Raw genomic sequence first — 27,127 nt, forward strand, 5'->3', positions numbered from 1 at the left:
AATAGGAAGTTAGGGGAGAGAATGAGTTACTGTGAATAGTTCAGTGATAGGTCTGTTCTTATCGGAATCGTAAGCAAACCAGCGCCAACAACGATTGTTCCAGTATATGTGCCGATGTCACAAGCAGAATGTGAAGTGACTGAGAAAGTGTAAGAGGATACTCAACGGGTAATTCAGTATGCATAGAGAGATGATTATCTAATAACCATGGGGTCTGTAACGCTGTGTTAGGGGAAGGAATAAGAAAAAGAGTGACGGAAAGATATGAATTTGGTAACGGAAATAATGGCGGACAAAAATAATTGAGTTCTGCAATAAATTTCACGTTGCAAAAGCAAATACACTGTTAGTAAATCACTAGAGGAAGAGCATGAGCAGAGATACTTTCGGACCACAATTTAGTTAATCTGAAGTTTAAAAGAATCGTCCAGAAGAATCAGAGGGGGGGGGGGGGGGAATGGTGTTTTGAACTCTGGAAGAATGATGAGGTGCATTTGATATTTCTGAGGCTGTAGGTACTGTATTAGTAAACACCTCAGTTGGTAGTTCAGTTGAAGAGGAATGGTGTCACTGTAAGTCTGTTTCTGTAGGAGCAACTCACGCCTTATTCCGCGCGTCACAACACGCAGTACTTCGTATAGTGATCGAGACATGCAGCACTTTTCCCCCAAGGGGAATAACCGCAAGTCGCGTCGCTCCTCCCTGTATTCAGCTTCACGCCACACGTCTCATGGAGCACGCGCTCTCCCCCCACTTATACATGATACAGATTCGCGCTGCGTTGGCGCTGTCATATCTGTTTACCCCAACCCACCCGCTGGCGAAATCCTGCTGTGCCGTGTTGCGCAGTTGTTCTCCCTCGCTGTGCGTTTCGCCTGCTCGTTATCCTCGCGAAATGTATTGTTCGATGCTTGTGAAACACGCTCACCATTATTTTCTTCCCCTCTCCCCTCTTCCCATCCCTCTTTTTCTAGCTGGTAGCCTCGGCGTGTCACGCATGTGTAAGCAATTACGACCCAGCCGGAAATCTAGTAGCGTCCCTTGCCCTTTACCACTTTTGTTTTCGTCCCCGGGCTTGGACGCAGCCCAAAAGCCCGTTTATCTGCTTCGTTTCTGTCCGAGCCAGCAGCGATTCGCGCGTATTTCTTCTGTTTCTGTTGCCATCTAGCTGAGGTGCCTTCCGCTCCTCGCCCCTTCCGTCCGCACTTTTTGTTTTGCCCTTCTGCGGTTTACTGTGGTGTCCTTGACGCTGCAGACGGCGGTGGCCCCATAATCCTGTGGCTCCCTTTGTGCCTCATGTACAATGCGTGGAAAAATTACGAGGAGTTCGTGCAAGTAAACCTCGAGACTACAGTGCGCGACACGCCGAAACCGTCGAAATGGTGCAGCCCATTCCTCTGTGGACTGTTTAAAATTTCAAATTCTTCGAGCCGCGCCTGTGGACAATTCCGTGGCCGGTGAATATACAACAGTTGTTCAAAATTACATTAACACCTACCTAATACACCTAAAACAGCATCAGTCTACCAGTTGAGGGTACATTCATACTGTGAATCAGTATCGAAGATGAACAAGTGATCATAGCTCGGAAGGTATACATATTCGAATCCCAGTTTATTAGACCTCTTTGCTTCGAATGATGGTTCTTGTCATAGCCCTGAATATTGGCCATTTCTCCACCTGGGACGCTGTGTATGACAACATTTGTTGAGAGCAGATCTTTCGATTCCTCTTGTCTCGTGCGTTTCTTTCCGTCTTTACAGAATTACCGCTACCGCTATCGTCAAGCGCGTTTGGCATATTTTCGTACCGAGCGAGGTGGCGCAGTGGTTAGCCCACTGGACTCGCATTCGGGAGGACGTAGGTTCAATCCCGCGTCCGGCCATCCTGATTTAAGATTTCCGTGATTTCCCTAAATCGCTCCAGGCAAATGCCGGGATGGTTCCTTTGAAAGGGCACGGCCGACTTCCTTCCCCGTCCTTCCCTGGTCCGATGACACCGATGACCTCGCGGTTTGGTCTCTTCCCACAAACAACCCAATCACCCATACTTCCGTATGTATTTCTCTCCATAGTGCGCCCTATCTAAGATCCTTCCTAGTGCCAAATTATCAATCTACTAGTGCCGTAGGAAACAACTTTTCCCTCCTTGCTTTAGGAGGCATCCTCTCTCTCACCAATTCCCTCAACGCGCTGTGATAAGTGTTCGTTTTTCTTCCTGTTAATAAGCAGAAGAACAGTGTCAGATTGTTTTTCTGGTACGTTTCCTTTTTGGAAATCGAACTATTCTTCGTCACAGCAAACAAGACGGTGCGACGGTTACAGTGGGCGCGCGTTTGGGAGTACTGAGTTCAAGTCCCCACCAATAACAGTGGTTTTGTTTTTGTCTCGGTTTTCTTAAACTGATTGAGGTGGAAACTGCGATGGTTCCTCTGAAATGAATTCGGGCGAATTCCTCCCCCCCCCCCCCCCCTCCCACCTTGTTCTGTTCAAGACTGCACTTCACCCCTAAGAACCACGTTATCGACTGGACTTAAACTCAAATCTTTTGTCCTTTTTTAATCATAATCTATCATCACTTAAGTTTGTCTTTACTGTCTTCTTAATATGATTCTTACCAGCATTTTGTAGTCGTAAAATTTATCATCGGACAGCTTCGACGTACGTATCCGCCCATGTTTCCCCTCAGGTCGAGTTGTGATGACAAATGCTTTTTGCTATATAACATTCTGTCTCATAGATTTTTGCCAAGAGATCAAATAACTTAGAAAGTCATACCTTTTCCAGACAGGAGGGGAGGTTTTTCATACAGTTCTTCTGTTTTGTAAGAACTCCTTGAATGTTTTTGCACTAGAGATCACGACGGCTCGATTATATTAAAATACAAGAGTTGCCCAGGAGACTAGGGGAGACATGTTATTTCATCGTGTAATTCATCTAAGGGAAGGGAATGAGAAAGGGTTGTAGTCTATCCCGTGTATTATTCATTTGAAGTTGAACAAGCAGTAAGGGAAAACAAAGAGAGATTATTAAAGAGAATTAAAATTCATGGAGAAAAAATAAAAAAGTTTAAGATTCGTCGTGACACTTTAATTGTGTCAGAGAAGGCAAAACCTGAAATTACAGTTCAACGGAATGAATAGTACCTTCAAAAGAGGATATAGGATCAATACGAACATTGTTAAGTAAGTCTAATTAAATCATTTAAATCAGGTGATGCTGACAGATTTAGGTTAGGAAATGAGATGCTGTAAGTAGCTGATGGGTTTTGCTCTTTGGACAGCGAAATAACTGACAATGGTCGGAGGAGATGTGAAGTGCCCACGGGTTACAGCACAAAATGCATTTCAGAAAACAGAAATATTTTCATGAAATGGAAATTTACGTGTGAAAAAACCTTTTCAGTCTCTATCTGGGGTGTAGCCATAGTGAGGGAGTGAAACTTTAGCTCAAGTAATGAAGAAGCGCTGAATGTAATCAATGAGAAAATAAATGTATGCGGTAACGTGCGCTGATAACCTCGTTCTTGAGCGGCCCTTAACCATAAACACTCCGCGACAACGAAAGTTAGAGGAGGAATCAGCTGGTAGGTCATATACTGAGATATCAAGAAATTTCAATTTGAAATTGGAGGGAAGGGAGACGACCCTTGTTTAACTACAATTTATTTTTATTTAATTTATCTGCCTGCCTTGCAGGTTTTTACGTGATATTGGCTCTTCAAATTTGTCCGTCTTCTACCATTCTTTTTCTCATTCGTAGCTGTTTTGTACTTTTACCTTATCTGCCAAAGATATTCGTCCTCCCTCACTTCTTGCTTTCACCATCTCTTCTGAGTCATCTCTCAGAAAACATTTCTTCCCGGAAAGTGTCCTAACCAGTTTTTTTGTTCTCTTAATCTGTTGTAATATTTGTCTGTTTTCACCAAACCTTCTTAATACCTCTTCATTTTTAACTCTTCGTGTCCTCCTTCAAATCCACATATCAGAAGCCTCCACTCTTTGTCTGTTTTCTTGAATACCCACGTTTCAGCGCCATACAAAATCACACTCCACACAAAACATTCAATCAACCATTTTCTTAGTTTTTCTTCCAGCTGAATTCTGAATTCTGGTCTAGCCATTGAAATTCTGGTTTAATTTCCTGTGTGCATGTTTTAGTTAGATTGCATAAGTATCTTAAAATTTTTACTTGTTCAGTTGTGTCCAGTTCTAATCTCCTTGTTGTCAGAAAGTCTTAATTTGTTCAATTGTGTCCTGCCCTGATTTTCTTCTTGTCTAAGAAGTTATGTGCTGCCGTAATCTTCTTGTTTCTCTTCTTTCCTCTGTACCAATGACTATACTCTTGGTTTTCTTACTACTTAATTACAGTAAGAAGTTTCAGATGGATGAAAGATGTATGGATGAAGAGACTCCCATAGGATTGACTAGAGTGGAGAGCTGTAACTAACGAGCCGTCAAAGACCGCAACAACAACCACTCGTCAAATCTGTCTCGGCCATTCGAGGAAAATCAAATATATTTTTGCCTTTCAAAAAAGTCTTTCAGCTCGCTGCATTGATATACCGAAATGGACACGAAGCATTTTTGAAATTACACAGCTCAGTAAGAACCGGCTACGGTGGACCTTCGCGTTGCGCGCGCTATGCCGCTCCTGCCACCTGGCGGCCTCTTGCTTCCGGTATTCGTCCCCACCGCTTCTCCCTCCGTTCAGTTCCACTAGGTCGCATTCACCTGTAATGCGTGCCTGCTAAAGCGTGAAATTAACCGCAGCGGTGTAAATTCGAGCAATTTGGTGTGACTGAAATACATTTTCCGGCGAATACGTCCTTGATCTCTTCCGCTATCTGCGTCGAATTAGTAGCAGTGGTACAAATTTAATTACAGGACTAGGTAGATCCGTTCGTGGAGTGTGCCTGAAATAATGCATAATAACGGACTATGGGCAGACCGCTCGGAACACATCATCACGTGACAAGCACCCGAAGCTGTTCCCTGCTGGTATACAGGTCGTCTTTTGTTCATGTTATCACAGAGACGCCACATGATTATTAACTGTCATAAACATTTTATACTTGACAGATACGTCGTTTTATGTAAACGTGCGAAGTACATGCCACTGATGATAGGGTACACTGTCCGTTAAAAGTTCCGAAACTGATTTTATTTGTGGCGACGTCAGCGCAATTACTACGATGGCAGCTTGAATCTGTAAACAACAGATTTGCTTTCGACCAGTCGGTTGCGAGCAGGCAGTTTTAAGTAAGCGATGTGCGGTCGCAGTCTAAAAAATGGTTCATATGGCTCTGAGCACTATGGGACTTAATATCCGTGGTCATCAGTCCCCTAGAACTTAGAACTACTTAAACCTAACTAACCTAAGGACATCACACACATCCATGCCCGAGGCAGGATTCGAACCTGCGACCGTAGCAGTCGCGCGGTTCCGGACTGAGCGCCTAGAACCGCTAGACCACCGCGGCCGGCGGTTGCAGTCTATCAGCGTTGCTGTATCACAATCGTAATGGTGCAACGAACTGAACTTCTCTAAGTCAAGTGTTGAAGAAGAAAAGTTTGTCCCGCGCACCTTGTTCCCCCTTCCCCCCACCACCCCCCACACACACAAAAGAAAGAAGACGCACTGATACCCGCTCAGACCGGCGAAAAAAGCGGCAATTCTTTTCTGGAAAAAAGTCTAAACGAACCTACAACAAAACGACAAATTGCAGATTGTTCAATAAAAACAACACCAATCGCCGTTGTGTAGGTTTTTTCTAGGCAACCGGTTTCGATGTTACAATACGTCACCTTCAGGCCCAAAGTGCTCCAATCCAGTAACCTTCGTGTTATAAATATAGCAGTGCCACTACTATATCTATAACACGACGGTACTGGATTGGAGTAGTTTAGGCCTGAAGATGACGTAGTGTAACGTGGAAACTGGTTGCCTAGAAATAAACATATACAACGGCGATTGGTATTGTTTTCCTGTAGCGGTCGCGCGGTTCCAGACTGAAGCGCCTAGAACCGCTCGGCCACAGCGTCCGGCGGCTTAGTGACATCTCCGAACAGTCAAAGGGACTGTGTCGGTGATAACAATATCCACAGTCAACGTCCATCTTCAGGAGTTCTGGGAACTGGGGTCATTAAAAACTCTTTTTGATGTATGTAGTAAAAAAAAAAAAAAAAAAAAAGTAGGGGTTTTCCGAGGAACCAACCATGAAGGAAATGTGCCCCGTAAATCGCATCAAGTTCATTGTAGACAACATCAACTGAAGAAAAGTACCGATATGTTCCAATTGCCTAAGCAGGAAGAAGTTTGTAATAAATGGCTCTGAGCACTGTGGGACTTAACTTCTGAGGTCATCAGTCCCCTAGAACTTAGAACTACTTTTACCTAACTAACCTAAGGACATCACACTCATCCATGCCCGAGGCAGGATTCGAACCTGCGACCGTAGCGGTCGCGCGGTTCCAGATTGTAGCGCCTAGAACCGATCGGTCATCCCGGCCGGCGAAGTTTGTAATATTCATGTAATATATCCATACTTTTACCCTGTACTGTAGGTTACTGACTCTAAGACGATCCTTCCTTTGGATTGCTAACGTGTTATCCAAAATACTTGACCCCACCTTTTTATCACCAATATCACTCAAGGCATGAGCAGCGGAAAATCCCTTTTTTATGCGCCACGCTTTGAAACATACTAGGTACGCATGCCGTCGCATGCTTACCGATAAGCCATTTATATTCTGTTTGTAATTCCGAGATTTTGGCTCCTTAATACCTTCTTGACCGATTGCACCTTTTTCTGTCAGCTGAGTTCTAACACGTGATTACGTAGGCTTTCTTGGCGTAATAAGTCACGAAAGTCTCTTCGGGTTTGCTGCCGGATCCTAAAATCAACTTGACTCGATACTTCGGCTATCCAACTGGTCGCCATCTTCAGGAAAATGCTGCTTCTGCTGATGAGTCCCGCTGAGAACTGACGCCAGGTCGCAAATCGACGTCCTAAATAGGCCACCGTTCAGTACACGGCGCATGCGCCGCCCATCACGGTTTCTGCCTTCCAAAACTGGGAGGTGGCGCCACTCTTAGTGAAACACTGCTGGCAACGATATATCGCAATCAAGGCCGCACCGAAGAACGTTCAGTTTTGATGCGAGATAATACAGGATTCCACATCTTGCTAAGAGGAAACCCATTGTCTCTGTTGATTAAATTATCAGCCAACGTAATTTCAATCGCCTCTTTATAGACACTGTTCCAAAAACGGGAAATGTTGGCAACCACAACAGTTTCTTCAAATTTCATTTTGTGTCCCTCATTTAGGCAGTGTTCTGCTACCGCCGATTTTTCCGGCTGTTGTAGCCTCGTATGACGGCGATGTTCCACACACCTGTCACCCACTGTGCGAATAGAACGCCCAACGTAAGCTTTCCCACATTGACACGGAATTTTGTACACCCCGGGTTTCCTAAGCCCCAAATCATCCTTCACAGAGCCGAGCAGAGCCATAATCTTAGAAGGTGGACGGAACACACTCTTAATGTTAAAATTCTTTAAAATTCGTCCAGTCTTAAACGATAAGCCTCCAGCATAAGGAAGAAAGGCCACAGATCTATGTTCCTATTCGTACACCTCCGGAGATGGTCCAAACTTCATAGCCCGACGAATCTGCTTCTCGGTGTATCCATTTTCCTTAAAAACAGTCATCAAATGCTCAAGTTCTTGGGTTAAGCTGTCTGCGTCGGAAATGGCATATGCTCTGCGTACCAAAGTCCTAAGGACGCCACTACGTTGGTGTGGTGGATGACAACTCTTAGGATGCAGATACCAATCTGTGTGTGTCGGCTGTGGGACACAGTGTTCACCGAAAGTTCTAACACGTACTTGAGATTCGCTATGACGATCAAACCTAAATGCAGCGTTGTGTGCAGTCGATGTTGAGAATTGGGTCGCCGGTCAAACTAACTGATTTATCCGTGTTCATTCTGTCTCCGCTAGCTGTTTGATATTCGTTGAGTATGTCAGGATGCACGAAGGCCTTTCATTTCTTCGTAGTCGGAATGCAGGGCAGGTGCTATTCAACTTGCAGCCGGCTGCGCGGTGGCGGCTGCTGCCTCCCCCCGGTTTGTTCCGCTAATGGTTTACCTTGGGCTCGGCTGCCGCCAGCGTCAGCAGAAGCCCGGTGTGCCTTGCCCGGGTCGGGCCCTCTGCGCGAGGGTTGCCTCGTAGCGCTGCCGGGACAACCGTCCGGAATGCGGCGCTGCGCGCTATCGCCCTGCTGCAGCACAAATATTTGACTGTCCCCGTGACAGGGGCGCCCGGCTGCGCGCTGCCTCTTCCCCTCTGCGGCCACTCGACAGTGTAAGGTCACCACGGCGCGGAGGTCGCAGTGCACGGAGCACTTCTTTTCCATGATTTAAAGCACTGTTTGTTGAACTGTCTTCCGCGAAACCCTGTAGTTCCGTAGACATTACTCAAAGTTTCCTTTTGACAACAATGAAGAAGGTAAATTGACTTAAACGTAAAATCCGTCCGCAGACCTTGCTGCACCCAGCGGCACCGACCGACCGCCGTGTCATCCTACGTCAGTGGCGTAGTTGTATCTGACATGGAGGGTCGTGGTGTCAACAAGACGCTCTCCCAGCCTTTGACAGTTTTCGTGAGATGGAGGCGCCACTAATCGGTCAAACTGCTCTCTAATTATTGGCATCACTAGGCTGAACGCACGCTGGCAACACCAGGAATCGAACCCGCCTCCTCCGCATGGCAGTCAGTCTCTAAAAACTAATCGCCGCTTCATATTACTTATCTGGATGGTCAGTGCCAATGAGACAACTACAGTGAATCAGGCTGTATTTATCAGAGGCCGGCCGGTGTGGCCGAGCGGTTGTAGGCGCTTCAGTCTGGAACCGCCCGACCGCTATGGTCGCATGTTCGAATCCTGCCTCGGGCATTGATGTGTGTGATGTCCTTAGGTTAGTTAGGTTTAAGTAGTTCTAAGTTCTAGGGGACTGATGATCTCAAATGTTAAGTCCCATAGTGCTCAGAGCCATTTGAACCATTTATGAGAGACCAGATGACAACCGTGCAGATGCAAATTGAATAATGAGGGAATGACTGCAGAAGGTGCTTTGTGAGGACATTGGGAGTGCACGTATCTTCTTTCACGTACTGGGGTTGGATGGCCTCGAGGAACGATAATAACCCGTATTTTAGAGCTGAGGGAAGTAGCCCACCCTTGCCTTTCGGATCACAATTTCTAAACGGAATGATCGGGTTTCTGACAGAAATTGAATGCTCCCTGTTTGCCTATTTAACCTTAGAACACTAAAGTGGGAGGAAATGTTGCATTATTACTAAACTAACGTAATTTTTACTGCTCCAAATTTATTCAAAGGGATTCATAATTTATAGGTTAAGTGTTAGTTAATTACAATTATTAGACCTCTAATGGTATATCACATACCAAATTAAGTACAAAATGTCCTTAGAACACTAAAGTGGGAGGAAATGTTACATTATTACTAAACTAACGTAATTTTTACTGCTCCAACTTTATTCAAAGGGATTCATAATTTATAGGTTAAGTGTTAGTTAATTACAATTATTAGATCTCTAATGGTATATCACATACCAAATTAAGTACAAAATGCCCTTTTTTAACCTATTTCAATCGTACACTCTAAGAGGGTTTAGTAATCTAGGGTTAAGCGACTGTTTCACAGAGATCAATGAACTTCATTAACACTTCGATGAAAACAAGTAAATGTATTTAGTCTTCATGAAAATGTTCTCGCTTTCAAGAAAAAGTTAGCTTTTTGGACAATTTCTGCGTGATCGAATGAGTTTGATTTCTTCCCGACAATAAAATGCTTTTTAAAAGACAAAGGGATTTAAAATAGCGAATACAGTTATTGAAGAAGTTTTTCAGTACCTGAAAGGTTCGAATGAAGATTTTAACTAATATTTTCTAAGTGAATAGCAGATTAAATATCAAAATAAATCTGGATGTAAAACCGATTTATAGTGATATCATCATAGAGTACGAAAATTCTATTCAATTCACAGCTGTTTCATAAATGAAAAAAATTTTAAATAATTGTCGTTAGCGTTATTCTAGCGCCGACTGAAAATGAATACCTTAAACTATGAAAAAAGTCTGCTTAGGTGCTTCAACTTTTGCAACTGCATACTGTAATATATGTGCTCAACCGGGTTCTCAGCTTATGTGTTGACAAAAAATTAATACTGCAACAGGCTTACTGCCGAACGTAACTTGACCATTCAAGTCTCATCCATAAAGCCTGATATTAATTATTCGTGCGATAATAAGAAACTCTCATCTCATTACAGTTTCAGTTTAGAAGTTTCGTGTGACTATGTCATTTCAAATCTGAAGTAATTATGAAATTACTTTTCAAAGAAAATATTATTTGCAATGATTGTCATTTTTTTGGAAATGTATTTACAAATTTTGCATTTGAAACGTGCTGTAAAGCAGAAGTTCCACAACACAGATAGGTTCCATTTATCCAAAAGTTTGAAAAAGTGGATGATGTCTGAGATGTTAGAGCAGGACCGAAGGAATTAATCTTGACAACTAAAGCAAATTCATAAAGTAAAGGAATAAAGTAAAGTAAATCTTTATTTACGACTCTAGAGGGAATTGATACGCAGTTAATGCTTGTTTATAAATTTATCCAGCAGACAGGTTACATTTTTTGGAGGGCCACCGAAGTGGTTGCACGACAAATAGTACACGTGTCCCCACTGGGCCAGGCTACTTCAGTACCGAGCAACACGTAGACAAACCGGAGTACGCAAACACGCGCCGCGCGTCACGAACATTTATGAAGTTCCGTTCGGCTACCGGTCATGCACGTGACATAAATTTTCATTTGTTTACTGGGCGGCTGCATACGGCAGGTGTGATGGACACTGGATTAATGGTCTGGCCGTGTCCTGTCGCACGTCCCTCCCAAAGAGGCTTTAAAATACCAGCTTTTCGGATACCGCACAGAATTCTGAACAAACAAACACAGCGCCAGAGCGAATAAGTGAAAAAATAAATACTGGTAGAACGCCATGTTCCAATACTCGCTGCTTTTATTCTGAATCATGCTGACCTCTCATCGCTTACTTTCTGTTGTTCTTCTTTTTAGCATACTATTGAACTATACATTTTTCGTGGAAAATGCACCTACTCGGACTGTTTACACAACAGTTAACTGAAAGAATGAAGCACCGGAAAGCAGTACTACCATGTCTGATTTCGACGCCTTTTATAGTCGGGTTGTCCAGGTTTTGTTTAGTATTACTACAGATTTGTGTTCATTCAGACTTAATATGCTTCGAGAAGCATACTTAAGAGATTCATTGAATGGTTTTCTGTGGTATGGTCGACAGTAGCTGCTGGTAAACCTTTCGGGATGTGACGCCGTGGTCCAAGAAACTCTTCTGTTCCTGACGTTTCTCAATATTGTTAAGAAAGGAGTATTGGGGTTTAACACTCGTTGTTGATGACATAACTAGAGACGGAGCACAAATTCGGTTTAGGGAATCGTAGAGAACGAATTCGATGTGCCCAGCATTTCCTTTAATTGATTTAGTGTAACTACGCTAACTCTGAATCAGGATGGCTCTGAGCACTATGGGGCTTAACTTCTAAGGTCATCAGTCCCCTAGAACGTAGAACTACTTAAACCTAACTAACCTAAGGACATCACACACATCCATTCCCGAGGCAGGATTCGAACCTGCGACAGTAGCGGTCTCGCGGTTCTAGACTGTAGCGTCTAGAACCGCTCGGCCGCCTCGGCCGGCTCTCAATCAGCACAACAGGAAGTAAAATAGAACCCTAGTTCTCGAGAAAGATAGTCATGTGTATTAAAACACTGTGATTCGTCGCTCGGTAATGCTGTGAAGGTCATCTGATACTCTATACAACTGATAGGAGCCAGCGTTTTACACTTGCGTATGTGAAATGCAGATGAAACACTTTTAATTGTTTATCACTTTATCAGTATTGAAGAATCTGTTGATCCATATATATTTACGAATAAAAGTTCTAGAAGACAGTCGTTCACATTGCATCTATATTTTACAAGTATAAACGTTATAGTAGAAGTATTTTCCTTTTTTCAGATGTCATGCTGACAGACAGACTTTCAGACGAACTTGGGGCTGACAGCAACAAAAAGTCGCGGAAAATATAAATAAGGTAAGATCTTATCCACGTATTAGTACGTTGTAAAAGAGTTACAAATACCGGTGTAATGGGATGTCTCAGAAAGATTTTTTCGATTTCACAAAGCTTTCTACCTAAATGAAGGTAGAAACTTTGGGTATGCAGTAGATATTATTTTGAAATTTTTAATTCGATTTTTCGCGGGTCTATCTTGTGCATTCAAACTCAAGGAGCTTTCTAGAACTGCGTTAATGATCAGTGTTTTCCTGTATATATGCAGACGGCGGCGACTAATGAAAATTTATACTAATGCCGGGATTCGCGCCCACGTCTCCTGTTCGCTTTGTAGATGCGCTAACCATTAGGCCAGCCTGGTAGAGTGGCTTAGCAGAACTACGCCAATTACCCCAACACGCTTCCCTCCTCAATCCAAATTCCCATTGACACGTCATCCTGGTGGTATTCCCCCGCGTCCCCCCCCCCACCCCCCCTGCCCTCACCAAACTCTAACAGTATTGCAGAGGCTCTCCAACTGTATTGGAATAGCATCTCAACATCGAACGAAACTGGGGGTCCTGCCTGAAACCCAGGCACAGTTGCTCTAATCAAGTGAAACTGTATGGTTTCAAGGACCTTTGCAAGTCTCACACATGCCAGGATGGCGTGATGGTTAGCACATCTGCCTATTGAGCACGAGACGTGGGCTCAAATACCGGCCTAGGTACAGATTTTCATTCGTCGTTTCAGTCCGCATACATATATCGTACATGTTTGGCACTTGAAAAAGTCTCTTGAACCATGTAGTTTCATTTCAGTATTTTCCTCTACCCTACATGGTCTAGCATTCTGGTGCCATTGGGTTCGTGCTCCGTCGGTATGTTCACGCAACTGTAGAAAAAGCCAGCTCTCTAACAAATGTAGGTATGTGATACCTCGATAGCGAGAGAACAAGCTAGCTGCACCCTAGGAGACCCCATACCGTCAACTACATGAACCTGCAACATAAAACTAGTGCCAAGAAGAACCTTTAGTTTTGGTGCTTAAGATTAAATACACCCCAAGCTCCCACCTTGGCTCAGTCTTATGAAATGAGATGAATGATTTTAGAGCGCTGTGTGTATTATTTTTCTCTAGTATTTCTCCTACCTATGGCATTGTTATGTTGGGAAATGGCGCATCCGCGATTTGAAAATCGTACTTTAATTCTGCTGATTGAGACCGTCTTTGACCCACAATCGTCCGTTACCGTAACGAAGGAAAACCGCGTGTACTGGCTGTGTGTGCACCGTTTGCACGTGCTCAGCGTCGATAAATGTATCACTGCTGTATCGGAAATACTTCAAGTCTTGCCAGTCCGTTCCACATCCTAACGTAAGTAGCCATGTTGTATCTAACCTACTTGGTATTACCACCTATTCGAGTCTCGGCGCTTCCCAAATGTTCATGAGATCGTTCTTGTAATTCTGTGCTCAGGACGTTTGCCGAGCTTTGGGCTCGGATGCTCTTCCTGTCGTCAGTTACCTGAGGAAGGAAGACGCGAGCCCCACCTGTCTATGAACTGTGTAAGCTTTATGCTGAGTGTGATCTTATTTCCACTGTTCGTGCATCGTATTTCCTGAAGCGGAAACTGGGGACCAGCTAAGCATTTGCATAACGATCGTGGGAAACAGCCTAGAAAGCACACTCGTCGTGTCCGGAGCAGCAGCCACGGTCGTTCATCCGCCTCGCGATATCCATCCTGGTCTGGCTCGCTTCCTGTACCACAGCCTAGTACGTTGCGCGTTGTGCTCTTCGAACAGGTCAAACAAAAGTGATCTGACTGATAACTTTTAAATATAAACTTGTATGTAAGTAACAACGGGCCACGTATGTAACTTACAGAGCCCTATTTCCGAAACTCTGCATGCAACCGAGTCCGCTCTTGCTAATAGTTTTAGTCCCTTGGAAAGTTAATCAAAATTTTTGATGAGACACGATCCCCAACTCTTGTCCTACACGGATTTAACTCTATGAACATTTTTATTACCTAATTTATATATAGTAACATTACAGACCACCGCTGTAGGATCTACATTTTCAGCCTTCGAGGAGAACATTTGCCTGTGAGAGATTTGAGTAGACATTTGAGTTCTGGAGAAGAGTAGGAATATGCGTGGCGAGACTGAATGTACGATGTATCTTAGAAGATAAATTAAGGAAAGAAAAATCTGCGGTTGTGGCGTATGTAGACTGAAAGAAATATTTTGACGCTATTGATTGTAATACACTTTTTGAAATTCCGAAGGCAGCAGTGGCAAAACACAGGGAGCGAAGGGTTATTTACAGCTGGTAGAGAAACCAGATTGCAGCTGTAAGAGTCGAATGACATGAAAGGGAAGCACTTGTTAACAAGGAGATGAGGCAGGTTTATAGCTTTTCTCTGATGTTATTCAATCTGTACACGAGAAAGCAGTAAATGATACCACAGAAAAATTTGTAGAAGGTACAAAATTCAGGGTGAAGGAGTAAAAAGTTTCAGGTTTGCTCTTCATACTATCGTTTTGCCACAGACAGCAAAGGACTTGTAAGAGCAGCTGAACGGAATGGACAGTCTTTTGAACATCGGTATAGGGTGAACATAGCAAAACCAAAACAAGGGTAACGGAATGTAGTCGATTTAAATCAGACGGTACTGAAGGATTTAGATTAGGAAATACGATCCTAAAAGTAATGGATGTGTTTTTCTGTGTGGACTGTAAAATAGCTGATGATGGTCGAAGTAGAGAGGACATAAAATTCAGACTGGCAATGGCAAACAAAGCGTTCCTGAAAAAGAGAAATACGTTCACATCGACCGTAAATTTAAGTGTTTGGAAGTGTTTTCTGAAGATATTGGTTGGAAAGTGGAAGAAGTGAAATGTGGACGATGAACAGGTCACGCAAAAAGAGAATAGAATTTTTGAAATGTGGTGCTGCAGAAGAATCCTAAACATTACTTTGATAGAGTACATAACTAACAATGAGGTACTGAATCGAATTGGGGAGAAAACAAATTTGTGGCACAACTTGACCATAAGAAGCGACCGGTTGATAGGACACAGTGTGAGACGTTACGGAATAATAAATTCAGTATTGGTGGGAAGTGTGCGGAGTAAATATTACAGTGGGAGACCAGGACATGAATATCCAAAAGCAAGTTCTAATAGAGGTAGGTTGCAGTAGTTATTCGGAAATGAAGAGGTTTACACGGTATAGAGTAGCTCGGAGAGCTGCACCAAACCATATTCGGACAGAAGACCACAACAATAATAACAGTAATATAAGAGGTAGAAGTGCTTCACAGTGAAGATGGCGATAAAATGAGTAGTCTGGAGGATGCGAGGGTTGTGACTTCTTTCTATCCGATGACTCGCGGCGCTGTCAGCTCCACGTGCGGAGCAGAACGGGCACGTGGAGTATCATTCTTTTTCTCATGCTATTGGTGTAATCCGCTATTTGTACGGACTCTGATTTGCAAAATCGGGGTCGGATAATGTACGGAGGCTGTGTTTGCTTTTAATCAGGGAGATTTATGGGATACGCGTCCGCAAATTTGCTCAGTTGCTTAGGGACCTGGTGGGGGGCCAGGATGGTTGTGCGTGTGTGGGTGACGGTGGGGGGGGGGGGGGAGGGGGAGGGGTAGTGAGGGGCTGGCGTGGCTCCGTGGGAACCCCAGCTGCGTGCGATTCTGGCAGCGGGAGCGGGGATTGACCACGCTCACCTGGCTTTCGAGCCCAACAGGCTGCAGCAGTGGTTTGGAGATCTAAGGTGTCACTGACGACTGACACGTTTTATGGGTCTTTGTACCAGAGCGAGATAGCTTCGTTGCGTTCTCTGGTCGAAGTCATAGAGGAGGTGAGATGTTGATTCCCCAACCCCAGTTGTAATACGATGTATGAAACATGAAGCAGAGTTAATTGAAGGACGCAATTTGTGCATGATTTATGGCCCGCTTAACTTGTGACCAGATTTAGACTGGTGTTATCTACACTACTGGCCATTAAAATTGCTACACCAAGATGAAAAGCAGATGATAAACGGGTATTCATTGGACAAATATATTATACTAGATGTGACATGTGATTACATTTTCACGCAGTTTGGGTGCATAGATTCTGAGAAATCAGCAACCAGAACAACCACGCCTGGGCATTGAGTCAAACTGAGCTTGGATGGCGTGTACAGGTACAGCTGCCCATGCAGCTTCAACACGATACCACAGCTCATCAAGAGTAGTGACTGGCGTATTGTGACGAGCCAACTGCTCGGCCACCATGACCAGACGTTTTCAGTTGCTGAGAGATCTGGAGAATGTGCTGCCCAGGGCAGCAGTCGAACATTTTCTGTATCCAGAAAGGCCCGTACAGGACCTGCAACATGCGGTCGTGCATTATCCTGCTGAAATGTAGGGTTTTGCAGGGATCGAATTAAGGGTACAGCCCCGGGTCGTAACACATCTGAAATGTAACGTCCATTGTTCAAAGTGCCGTCAATGCGAACAACAAGTGACCGAGACGTGTAACCAATGGCACCCCATACCATCACGCCGGGTGATACGTCAGTATGACGATGACGAATACACGCCTCCAATGTGCGTTCTCCGCAATGTCGCCAAACACGGATGCGACCATCATGATGCTGTAAACAGAACCTGGATTCACCCGAAAAAATGACGTTTTGCCATTCGTGCACCCAGGTTCGTCGTTGAGTACACCATCGCAGGCGCTCCTGTCTGTGATGCAGCGTCAAGGGTAACCGTAGCCATGGTCTCCGCGCTGATAGTCCATGCTGCTGCAAACGTCGTCGAACTGTTCGTGCAGATGGTTGTTGTCTTGCAAACGTCCCCATCTGTTGACTCAGGGATCGAGACGTGGCTGCACGATCCGTTACAGCCACGGGGATAAGATGCCTGTCATGTCGACTGCCAGTGATACGAGGCCGTTGGGATCCAGCACGGCGTTCCGTGTTACCCTCCTGAACCCACCGATTCCATATTCTGCTAACAGTCATTGGATCTCGACCAACGCGAGCAGCAATGTCACGATACGATAAACCGCAATCGCGATTGTCTACAATCCGACCTTTATCAAAGTCGGAAACGTGAAGGTACGCATTTCTCCTCCTTACACGGGGCATCACAACAACGTTTCACCAGGCAACGCCGGTCAACTGTTGTTTGTGTATGAGAAATCGGTTGGAAACTTTCCTCATGTCAGCATGTTGTAGGTGTCGCCACCAGCGCCAACCTTGTGTGAATGCTCTGAAACGCTAATCATTTGCATATCAGAGCATCTTCTTCCTGTCGGTTAAATTTCGCGTCAGTAGCAATTCGTGGTGTAGCAATTTTAATGGCCAGTAGTGTAGTAACTGCAGACATTGTACCCCGTTCGAATAAGGATCAAAGGGAACGAGGGCACAGAGTCCCCATTCGACAATTGAGTAGCGACCTACAGTTCATTAACATTAGCCTTTTTTTTTTTTCAAGGAAACAGGCTCACTGAATTGTGAATGCAGCAAAGAAGGAACGGAGGAAGCGAGAAAGGTAGAATAGACTTCGTCTTGTCGTCGATAGTGAAGTGACAAGGAACAGAAGACTAGCTTGGCTGCAGAATGGCGGGGAAAAGGTTGATGGGAATCAGTTATGGTTTTGACAGAGAATCCATTATAGCATTTGGCTTCAGCGATTTAGGAAACATTACAGAAATTCTAAGTACGGATTCCGCGTCCAGATCCTTAAACACTGTGACATCTCACTATGGAACAGCTCGCCACATCGTTTCTTCCTCATATCCACCGGATTACAAGGTAGTAAATCTTACCACCAGCTGTATAAAGGGTACCCCAGTGAGCTTTTCTGGTGGGAAACACCTAGGGATCATCAAAAATGTCCTACCGCCTTATTGCATGAGATGTTGTAGGAACATCCAGGGTCTAATCCAAAACGCTGGTGAGCAGTTGGATCACCAGTATTATAATACCGTTTGTGCACTAAGTGCCTGAGTAGAATTAAGTTCGCTTTTTTTGTCATTTCCTTTCACAATTTTTTTCGACTTTAACTTGCTTCGAGTGATCAGCATTTCTTTAATTTATATCTTTATTTTCGTCTGGTGACCTTCTATCTGTTGTAACGGTTGTTTATGAAGACAGCCTTAAGACAAGTAGCTTCAAGTGGAAGTTCAGTTGCTTGTTGTAACGTTACTAAGGATACCGCGTGCAAAACAGAGTAACATGCACAGTTTTTGAAGATTTAGTAGACAGTTGCTGTTATAGTGATTTTGAATCAATGCGAATCAAATGCGAAAGCTGTGTTATGCATTTTGACGTTCGACTTCGCCTGTAAATTAATCGCGCATTACCACGGAACACAGAGTCTAATGAATCGCAAATAAACTAACAATCGAGATAAAAACCGGAGTAAAAAGAAGTTAGGTGGTCCGAATGCTGCCGGTCGAAGATACTTTAATCAGAATTTCTATATAAAAAGACAGATACCGTATGCCTGTCTTTCTTATGGCGGAATCGAAGCATGAAAGTATGTTCTACCATCAGTAATGAAGCCAGCTCGACCTGGATCGTATGGCAAAGCATTAATGTGCGTTCAGAGAGGCACGTTGCTACACGACTAAACACTTGGAAACTAGCATCAGTTACTTCTATTACGGTTTCAATAAACATATTTCGTTGGATATTTGCCGCGGATGGTTTCGGCTTACAATTCTCAGTAGGGCCCACTAGCGTTGCATCATGGACACAGATTGCTGCCACTGCATACAGCACAGTTCCAGTTACGCTTCTAGTAATGAGATAATTTTCTTCGTTTTTACATGTTTAATTTGGAATATATTAAATGTCTATTATGAGACAATCGATTTTAATACAATTTTGTAACGTAAATATTCATTTCCAATTCATTTAATATTTAACAAATCCGGAATTAAAACATAGAAATGAAAGGCCGTATATTTTTATGGTACCAGCAGAAAAATCGGCATAGCTCTACAGTGAAATTGATTGTGTGACGTATTTCGAGAAGCCTTACGTCGGTAACAACCAGATACTTGTGTACAGATACTTACGACAACAGTTACTGTTAATTATGCCTAGTATGTTACGACGGAAACGTACACGAAGTCCCAACGTGTAGAAATACGTTAGTATTGCTTTCATGATGACAGAGGTATAATCAGAAACAAAGGAAACCACCAAATTTTTTTTATTACTCTTGAAACCAGATCTGACTGCTGAACCAGAACTTAAACCTAGTTTTAGTAGCAGTGTTTGTTCTCATGCTGCAAGTCACGATGTCTGGTCACACGGAAGAATTCCTTTGCGTTTGACCACGGTATTACTGAGTCTCTTTATTAATGTAAGAAGACATAAATTCTTGAGCTTTGTCACGCAGCCTACTGTGTTTCTTAAAGTACGTATAAACTATGTCCGGAGCAACGTAGGGACGTGGAATGGTTGCATATCTTCAAATTTGATAGTACGTCCCGTGTCAGAAAGGCCACTATTGTTCTGCGGAAAGCTCGATTTATCTACATCTACATCTACGTGATTACTCTGCTATTCACAATAAAGTGCCTGGCAGAGGGTTCAATGAACCACCTCCAAGCTGTCTCTCTACCGTTCCACTCTCGAACGGTGCGTGGCAAAAACGAGCTCTTAAATTTTCCTGTGCGGGCTTTGATTTCTCTTGAGAATTTCTCCTTGTGTAGGTGGGTGCCAACAGAACGTTTTCGCAATCGGTGGAGAAAACTGGTGACTGAAATTTCATGAGAAGATCCCGTCGCAACGAAAAACGCCTTTGTTTCAATGATGGGCTCTCCAAATCACGTATCATGTCTGTGGCACTGTCTCCCCTACTTCGCGATAGTACAAAACGAGCCACCCTACTTTGAACTTTTTCGATGTCATCCGTGAGTCCCACCTGATGCGGATCCCGCACCGCACAGCAGTACTCCAGAATAGCGCGGACAAGCGTGGGCCGGCCGGAGTGGCCGTGCAGTTCTAGGCGCTGCAGTCTGGAACCGTCGATCGCTACGGTCGCAGGTTCGAATCCTGCCTCGGGCATGGATGCGTGTGATGTCCTTAGGTTAGTTAGGTTTAAGTAGTTCTAGGTTCTAGGGGACTGATGACCTCAGAAGTTACGTCGCATAGTGCTCAGAGCCATTTTGACAAGCGTGTTGTAAGCACTCTCTTTAGTAGACCTGTTACACCTTCTAAGTCTTCTACCAATGAGTCGCAGTCTTTGGTTTGCTCTGCCCTCAACATTATCTGTGTGATCGTTCCAATTTAGGTTATTTGTAATTGTAATCCCTAAGTATTTAGTTGAATTTACAGCCTTAAGATTTGTGTGAGTTGTCGCGTAATGGAAATTTAGCGGATTTCTTCTAATACTCATGTGAAAAACTTAACACTTTTCGTTATTGCCACTTTTCTCACCATACAGGTATCTTATCTAAACCATTTTGCAATTCGTTTTGGTCATCTGGTGACTTTACAAGACCGTAAATGACAGCATCATCTGCAAACAGTCTAATAGGGCTATTCAGATTGTCTCTAATGTCGTTAATGTAGATCAGGATCAGTAGAGGGCCATTAACACTTCCGCCGGTATTATTTCTGTTTTACTCGATGACTTTCCGTCTATTACTACGAACGGTCACGTTTCTGACAGGAAATCAAGAACCCAGTCGCACAAATGAGGCAATATTCCATAGGCACGCAGTTTGGTTAGAAGACGCTTGTGAAGAACGGTGTCGAAAGGCCTCTGGAAATCTCAATATGGAATCAATTTGACATCCCATATCAGTCGCACTCATTACTTCATGAGTATAAAGAGCTAGTTGTGTTTCACAAGGACGATGTTTTCTTAATCCATGCTGACTATGTGTCAATAAACCGTTTTCTTCGAGGTACTTCATAATGTTCGAACACAGTATATGTTCCAAAACCCTACTGGAAACCGACGCTACTGATATGGTCCTGTAATTAGGCGGATTACACCTATTTCCCTTTTTGGGCATTGGTGTGACTTGAGCATTTTCCAGTCTTTAGGTACGGAATTTTCTGTGAGCGAGCGGTTGTATATAATTGCTAAATATGGAGCTTTTGTATCAGCATACTCTGAAAGGAACCTGACTGGTATATAATCTGGACCGGAGGCCTTGCCTTTATTAAGTGATTGAAGCTGCTTTGCTGCACCGAGGATGTCTACTTCAATGTTTCTCATCTTGGCAGTTGTTCTTCATTGGAATTCAAGAATATTTACTTCCTCTTCTTTGGTGAAGGAGTTTCGCAAAACAGTGTTTAATAACTCTGCTTTAGTGGCACTTTCATCAATGATTTCACCGTTGTTATCGCATAGTGAAAGTATTGATTGCATCTTGCCTCTGGTGAGCTTTATGTATGACAATAATATCTTCGGGTTTTCTGCCGGATTCCGAGAGAGAGTTTCATTATGGAAATTATTAAAAACATCTCGCATTGAAGTACGCGTTATATTTCTAACTTCTTCAAAACTTTGCCAATGTTGGGGATTTTGCGTTCTATTAAATTTTGCATGTTTTTTCGTTGCTTCTGCAACAGCGATCTGACCTGTATTCGTCATGATACTCCCTATTTGTTCAGGATTATTTGTTGCTAAAAGGTCAAGTATGTTTCGCAAACCATTTACGCTTCCAGTTAGCTCATGAAGTAATGGTTCAAAATAATTTTCTGAGAAAGCACTCAGTACAATTTCGGATGACGTTTTATGCCTGCCGTCAGCTTTAAACGTATAATTTTTCCATCATATCGAGGGTACCTATTTGAAATGAGACTCAAGGTTTCTTTGAACTGTTCAGCAACTATATCTTCGGAGTCGGGGGGTCGGTAAAACGATCCAGTTAATAGTTCAGTACGATTGTCAAGTAAAACCTCTACCCATACTATTTCGCAGGAACTGTCTACTAAATTTCACTACAAGGTAAACTACTTCTGACGGCAATAAATACTCCACCACCAACTGCATTTAATCTATCCTGTGTTCACTGTTAGGTCGTTTGAAAAACTTTCAGCTGAACTTATTTCCGGCTTTAGCCAGCTTTCCATATATATTTGAGCTTCACTGCTTTCTATTTGTGTAGTACTCAGTGGCCATCAGTGACCGACAGAATAAAGACAGGAATATCTACGTATAACTTCCCGTCCGCGACTAGTTCATAAAACTATCTTTTTAAATCTGTTTATGCCAGTCTTCATGAAAAATCAATGACTCTTTCACCGCACTGGGGCAACTAAACAAACGAAAAACACTTCGTAAAAGACAGTTGGAAAATTACAAACTTCAAACTGACGTGAAGTCGAAAGGCTCGCAGCAGGCTGGGAGACACACTATATTTGTTGAGGTGCCTGTTATTCCCCTTCATTAGTAAAATGTAATGGAAGGTGATAGTTTCCTGGTCTTGTCCTATCTTGTACTCATATAAACTGATCTAGAGGGAATTTCGTTTCAGACAGGTATTAACGAACACAAAAGTGTGAACCTATTAAAGCTACGTCAGTATGGCAATATTTCACAACGTTGTACTATATTTTTTGTTGTCAGTTACAAGTTCAGCCAGAGTCCTCAAGAAGGAAATTCTTCAAAAGTATAAAATGAATTTGGTAGCCGGCCTGTGTGACCGAGCGGTTCCAGACGCTTCAGTCTGGAACCGCGCGACCGCTAGGTCGCAGGTTCGAATCATGCCTCGAGCATGGATGTGTGTGATGTCCTTAGGTTAGTTAGGTTTAAGTAGTTCTAAGTTCTAGGGGACTGATGACCTCAGATGTTAGGTCCCACAGTGTTCAGAGCAATTTGAACAATTTTTTTTAAAAATTGGTATTTTAAAAAATGCGCGGAGTGGTATTAATACTTTTTCATTACATTTTCCGGTTTCGGTAGATATTATCTTCGTGGTATGAAAAAGATTAATATTTCTGACATCTCATCACCATTTCTGATGGAAAACCAAATTTTTCGTATCAGCTCTTCATAATAGTGTAGACGGCAATAAATGCTTTAGTAAATAGAAAGCTATGACCCTTTACAACACGAAATGAAACGCGGAGTTTGGAAAGGCAGAAGAAATGATAAAATCTGCAATACCGTATACAAAAAGAAAATTGTGGGCAGATGAACTACGAAATGAAGAGATACTTTGAGAGTACTGTAGGAAAGCAGCCTATAGAAAATTTCCTTGAAGATGGGGGTAGTTGACGTGCGCTGTGGTATCTACAAATAGAGAGCAATACAACAAAAGGCTCAGAGAATTTTGAGATTATTGAGAACACTGAATGAAAAGAGTATGTAGGTGAGAGAAGATTAGAGCAAGATAAAAGAAAACGGAGGTCGGTAACAGGAGAAAAGAGGGGGAGAGAGAGTGAGTGAGAGAGAGAGAGAGAGAGAGAGAGAGAGAGAGAGAGAGAGAGAAGGAAAGCAGAGAGAGAGAGAATGTCAGAGATTGATGTTCAATAAACCTCAAAGTTACTGCAATGTGAACAAAGAACGAAATTTCGTTTGAACTGTGTTGCTCAGTCCTCCTGTTTCAAAGAGAAACATTTTACCAACAGAAATCGCTACATTAGATTTAGTATCATTTTGATTCCTGCTCTTTTTCTTGTGCAAATTATAAGTTTATATTCCTAGACATTAAGGACAAAGAGAAAATGCGCTACAGATGTTTGACGCTGTGTGACTAATACTACGGTCAGGTCCGCTAATTTGATTAGCGAGATGTAGCGCTAACAAGGGCTAGTTGCTGTCGGAGAGGAGTACTAGAAAGTGCGCACGCCGCAGTGTTGGCTGCCTGGAGAAGCGAATCGAGTATTTTGGTTCTCGTCTGTTCGCTTGTATAAGAGGAAACGTGCCTTACTGCGTTCTGTGGGGTATATTTTCCGTACGTTCTGCTTTCGCTTTTACTAACTGTTCTTCGTTATCTTTCGCAATTTATACGTATACTTACTATATTGAGCCCTCCAATGGCAGTATTATCCTTTAAATCATTCCATGATTTTCCTTCGGACACAAACAGTTGTAGCTGCTGGTAAATCTTCTTGGTTCTATGGTCGTGGTTCGTGGAACATTTCCGTTCGTAACATTTCGTCCAGAGATGCACTGGACATCTTCAAATGTGCTCGTGGTTCCAATGAGTCATGCTCACAAAAGTATGATCCCGTCTGAAGACGTCCAGCGCCTCTCGGCGAAACGTTACGAACGGAAGTGTTTCACGGACCACGATCATACAACCCGGAAGATTTATCAGCAACTAAGTCATCCGGTCCTGAAACTTTTCATTGTACTAACAAAGGGTTCGGTGGCGCGTAAGGAAGGGTGAAGTAAGTACTGAACCTTTGTCATGTTTGTTGCTCTATCACGGCTGCCTCTGGCACGCTCGCCGACCTCCGGAACGTACGTCGGTGTGCGGGTTCTCGGCTCCAGGTCCGTTCGCCATAGCACGACTGCGAGTGCGACGGAGCGCATGAGACGTGACACATTGGCACGTAGCTTTATCGGTCGCTGAAGAAATATGTACGCAAATACTGATTCATATATCAACACTCATTTTTTGTAGATTAGCACTGAATGTTCTGGTTTAGGACCTTTTTCGCTAATTTCAGTGGAAACAAGTACTTTGCTGATTGGTTCGCAGTGGTGGCATGCTGCAAGTTAACAGTGACCGTTGTGTCAACAACGTCTAGTTTGACACAAAGTGCGTCATTGCTTTTGAAGAATGTTGATATCACGTTCCTGTGACAACAGTTCGAATCTTGTTACGCGAGGATTTCTCATATACCTGGAATCATCGCTCGATGTCAAATTTAATTGCAGTGACTATCTGGCAAAGTTAATTGAATTCAAACATTGCGCTAGGAGAAGGACCGCCAACTTTCTTTAATCTTGCTATTTCTTTAGTCTCTTATCGTAGTTGCAATGCATTTTAATTACATGTTATTAGTTTCGAATGTGTTTGTTCACTTCCAAACCATTACGTAAAGTAAAACTACAGCGTTACTCAAAATGCAAAACGCAAAGTATTGAAGTCAATAAACAGTTTTCTAGCGCTGTGTATGTACACATTACAGCAGTTCATTACGGAAGTTAAAACATATCTAGGTAATTATCACATGTGATTGATGAAATAATTTTTTTGAATAACCATTACACACTTGTTCATACCACCAAGTGCTAGAAAACTGTTAATATAGATTAATATTTTTATTTTAGATTTTCAACAAAATTAGTTTTGAAGTAACTAACGACAAGTAATTAACAAATTCTGACTGAAATTTGAATAATTGCTAATACACAATATGACAAAAGTATCCGGACACCTGGCTGAAAATGACTTACAAGTTCGCGGTGCCCTCCATCGGTAATGCTAGAATTCAGTATAGTAGTGGTCCACCCTTAGCCTTGATGACAGTTTCCACTCTCGCAGGCACACGTTCAATCAGGTGTTGGAAGGTTTCTTGGTGAATGGCAGCCCGTTCTTCACGGAGTGTTGCACTGAGGAGATGTATCGATGTCGGTCGGTGAGGCCTGGCGCCAAATCGGCGTTCAAAAACATCGCAAATGTTTTCTATAGGATTCAGGTCAGGACTCTGTACAGGCCAGTCCATTACAAGGATGTTACTGTCGTGTAACCACTTCGCCACAAGTCGTGCATTATGAACAGGTGCTCGATTGTGTTGAAAGATGCAATCGCCATCCCCGAATTGCTCTTCAACGGTGGGAAGCAAGAAGGTGCTTACTGTGATGTGATAGCGCCACTCAAAACAACAAGGGATGCAAAACCCCTCCATGAAAAACACGACCGCCCCATAACACCACCGCCTCCGAATTTTACTGTTGACGCTACACATGCTGACAGACGACGTTCACCGGGCGTTCGCCATACCCACTACACCTTGCCATCGGAACGCCACATTGTGTACCGTGATTCGTCACTACATAAAACGTTTTCCCACTGTTCAGTCGTCCATTGTTTACACTCCTTACACCAAGCAAGGCGTCGTTTGACATGTACCAGCGTGATGAGCAGCCGCTCGAAAGTTTTCTCACCTCACGACTAACTATCATAGTACTTGCAGTGGATCCTGATGCAGTTTGGAATTCCTGTGTGATGGTCTCGATAGATGTCTGCCTATTACACATTACGAACCTCTTCAACTGTTGGCGTTGTTTGTCATTCAACAGACGAGGTCGGCGTGTACGCTTTCGTGCTGTACGTGTCCGTTCACGTTTCCACCTCACTATCACATCGGAAACAGTGGACCTATCGATGTTTAGGAGTGTAGAAATTTCGCATACAGACGTATGACAGAAGTGTCATCCAATCACCTGACCACATTCGAAGTCCGTGAGTTCCGCGGAGCGCCCCTTTCTGGTATCTCACGATGTCTAATGACTACTGAGGTCGCTGATATGGAGTACCTGGTAATAGGGGCAGCACAAAGCAGCTAATATGAAAAACGTATGTTTCTGGTGGTGTCCGGATGCTTTTGATCACATTTATATGACGTGACGTCAGAAACAGTTTCAGTCAATGAAAACGAGTGTAGCTGCTTTCACATGCAACAAAAACTGACTCAAGGGATACTTGGAATTTCAACCTGAAAGGAAACGTATATGTGCCAGGACAATCTTTTGACGAAACAATGCCGCCAGCCTTGTAACATTTTTGTGCAAATCGTGCCAACATAACAAAAAATAATTTCATTGGTATCAACATCACCTTAGTGCCAGGTAGGAATATTTTCTTCACTTCGCTCACATAAGAAGTCAGCCGCAAAAAACACCTGCCACAGGTCACGGCTCACAGGGCAAAAGTTTGAGGAGAGCGCAGGGCGTGCCGTACAGAAACAAGCGCAGGCACGGAGGCCGTGGGCG

At 43.4% G+C, this 27,127-nt stretch overlaps 1 long non-coding RNA gene across 1 annotated transcript in view; it reads left to right on the forward strand.

The window, feature by feature from the left end:
- Nucleotides 1-27,127, forward strand: part of LOC124804925 — a 443,647-nt gene that overhangs the window by 76,809 nt on the left and 339,711 nt on the right. The window contains exon 2 of the long non-coding RNA XR_007017384.1: nucleotides 12,153-12,228. This is a non-coding gene — a long non-coding RNA (uncharacterized LOC124804925). The remainder of the gene's footprint in view (nucleotides 1-12,152; nucleotides 12,229-27,127) is intronic.

This window comes from Schistocerca piceifrons, chromosome 1 (assembly GCF_021461385.2).
Source record: "Schistocerca piceifrons isolate TAMUIC-IGC-003096 chromosome 1, iqSchPice1.1, whole genome shotgun sequence".
In the NCBI taxonomy this organism is placed as follows: Eukaryota; Metazoa; Arthropoda; class Insecta; order Orthoptera; family Acrididae; genus Schistocerca; species Schistocerca piceifrons.